At 42.6% G+C, this 3,014-nt stretch overlaps 1 long non-coding RNA gene across 1 annotated transcript; it reads right to left on the minus strand.

Moving 5' to 3' along the window:
* Positions 1 to 2,468: 2,468 nt before the first annotated feature.
* Positions 2,469 to 2,760, minus strand: LOC138176076 (uncharacterized). The gene is made up of 2 exons (XR_011172156.1): positions 2,656 to 2,760; positions 2,469 to 2,599 (listed from the first exon to the last, which is right to left on the minus strand). It is a non-coding gene; the product is annotated as an uncharacterized lncRNA (long non-coding RNA).
* Between the last annotated feature and the right edge of the window lie 254 nt (positions 2,761 to 3,014).

The following is a 3,014-nucleotide window of genomic DNA, read 5'->3' on the forward strand; positions in this document are numbered from 1 at the left end:
TACATTTGTGAGTGATGGTAAAATCGAAGGTGTGACCATCTTTAGAGGTGGAGGCAGGGTGGAGGAGTATGTCATAGGAAGCAAATAGGTTGAGGAACTGCTTGGTTTAGGTGTTTGAGGGAAAGTCAAGATATACCTTGAAGTCCCCCTAGCATGAGGGCAGGAACTGAGGAAGAGAGAACAATTGCGAAACAAGTATTGAATTCTTTGAGGAAGAATGGGGAGTGACCTGAAGGTCTGTAGGCAATAGCTATCAAGATTTTGATTAGAGATGGATTACATGAACCTCAAATGATTATAGAGGTATGAGGAGAACCTAGAAGTGGCAATGGAGAGCAAAGAGTCTTCCAACTCCCCATCTTTGACCACTGTGCTGAGTCAGTCCAACCATTACTGGAAAGGGTGGTCAGGCAGACTGTGTCATCAGACGCAAACCAGGTTTCAGTAACAGCTAATAGAAAAAGGAGTAGGAGAGGAAAAGATTTTGGATAATGGGGATTTTGTTGCTCATGTAACAGGTATTCCCCAGGGCACAGTGGAAGGGATGAATGGGACTCAGGGACATATAATTTCCTGCCTCCTCCTGGTCCACAGTACTGCTTCTCTCATTCTTTAGGACAACTATATCCTTGAAGTTTATGATATTTAGAACTTCTAGTTAGGGAGAGTCCATTTAATAATATCTGGACTTTTAAGAAAAGTCATGCCATTTTAAAGACTTAGGTGATCACACTTATTCTTGTCACTTCTTGAAGTGTCTACTTAAATAGGCTTCCTGATGTCTTCTGGAACACAGTGGTACTGCCTGCCACTTTGGCAGCAATTAAGGTCTGTGCCCAGACTTAGTGAGTGTTCTGGGCTGGGCTAGTTTATTTTTTATTGGAACAAAATAAGACTCTTGTAGGTCTTGCAGAAGTTAACAAAAGAGATATCTGCTTAGCCATAGCAGGAGAAGGATATTGGAAATGATTAAGAAGTTCCTGGGCTAGAGCCGGCAATGTTTTCCACCAGCCAAGCATCAGAGGTACCCCCTTTTCTACTTAGGCAATGGAGGAGTGACATCAACAATCTAAACCTTTAGTCCCTTCATCCAACCTGTTAAGGAAAAACTAGCCTAACTTTCATGGGGGTGGGATGGAGTTAGGATATTGTTCCTACTACTGTGGATCAACTGCTCATCCCCTGCTTTCATTGGCAGACCCCTTTCCCTCTACTGGAACTCTGGCTGGACTCAATCATTCATCAGTACTTCTCTCCCATATCTTTTGACTCTCTCCACGGGGGTAATTCTGGACCTCTGCTGAAGAAAAGCTCTCCTCCTCCATCCCAGCTGTCTGTCCCTCATTCCCAATGACCTCAACCCTATTCCCCTGCCCTATGCTCCAGATCTACCTGCTCCTTTCATTATGCAACTCTGGAATTTCTGCTCTGTCATCTACAAACTTCCCTTCGTGTTAAACCTCTTCCTCTCCAGCCCTTCCATTTTCAGGCACTCATTGAGGTCTAACTTCCTCTGGATGTCCCTGGCAATCCTGGCCATCCTTTATGGTTTTTGTTGCTGATTAAAATTTATTTATTTCTAGTTGTCAACATTTGCTTTTAAAAGATTTTGAGTTCTATGCCCCCCTCCCCCCACCTGCTGCCACTCTCCCCTCCCCAAGATAGCATGCAATCTGATATAGGCTATACATGAATGATCATATTTCCACAATAGTCATGTTGTGAAATAAGAATCAGAACCAAAGGTAAAAACCATGAGAAAGAAGAAACAAAAAACAAAAAAAAAGAAAATACTGCACTTCAGTCAGCATTCAGACTCTATAATTGATTCTCTGGATGTGGATAGCACTTTCCATCATGAGTCTCTTGGAATTGTCTTAGATCATTGCATTGCTTGGAACAGCCAAGTCTAACAAAGTTGGTTATCACACAATGTTGCTATTACCGTATACAGCATTCTCCTGGTTCTGCTCACTTCACTCAGCATCAATTCATGCAAGTCTTTCCAGGTTTTTCTTTTAAAAAAAACATTTATTTTTAGTTTTCAACATTCTCTTTTATAAGATTTTGAGCTTTAAATTTTCTCCCCATCCTTTCCCTCTCCCTCCCCCAAGATGGCATGCAATGTGATATATGCTATACATGTATAATCATATTAAACATATTTTCACATTAGTCATGTTGTAAAGAAGAATTAGAACCAAAGGGAAAAACTTCAAGAATGAAAAAAAGAGAGAGAAAACAGTATGCTTTAATCTGCGTTCAGACTGCATAGTTCTTTCTTTTGTTGTGGATAGCATTTTCCATAGTGAAATCATTGCATTGCTGAGAAGAGCTAAGTCTATCAAAGTTGTTCATTGCACAATATTGCTGTTACTGTGCACAATGTTTTTCTCATTCTGTTCATTTCACTCAGCATCACTTCATGCAAATCTTTCCAGGGTTTTCTGAAGACCACCTGCTCACTATTTCTTTTTTTTTTTTTTGAGTTAAGCTTTTTATTTAATGTTACAAAAAACATTTAGTCGAACAGACCAAAGCCCATGTCATCATCGGACTCCTCAGATTCTTCTTTTTTTGCTTCCTCTTTCTTCTTCTCCTCAGCTGGGGCAGCTGTGCTAGCAGGAACAGCCCCTCCAGCAGGGGCAGCACCACCAGCTCTGGGGCAGGTCCACCAACTCCTACATTGCAGATGAGACTTGCAATGTTGACATCGGACAGGGAGTTGGCAAATGATCCAGGCCAGAATGGTTCAACATTGTAAGGGTTATGGGATTTAAAGATCTCCCATGCCCCATGGACGTGCTGACATAGCAGAGCAAGAGAAAGCGAAAAGCCGAGCTAACGGTCCTGTGGTTGGCAGTTGGCGGCGGTTGCCTTTTTTTTTTTTTTTGAGTTAGGACTCCTGCTGAGGACTGCCAGGGGCCGGAGCTGCTGGGAGCGCTCTTCCAGGACGCTGGGTGGTTGCTGTGAGTGGGGAGAGGAGGACCTTTGCCTGAGGTAGCCTGTTCTGT

The sequence above is a fragment of the Petaurus breviceps genome, unplaced genomic scaffold (assembly GCF_028583685.1).
Source record: "Petaurus breviceps papuanus isolate PSGF00001 unplaced genomic scaffold, PetGlider_PUasm1.0 81, whole genome shotgun sequence".
NCBI lineage: Eukaryota > Metazoa > Chordata > Mammalia > Diprotodontia > Petauridae > Petaurus > Petaurus breviceps.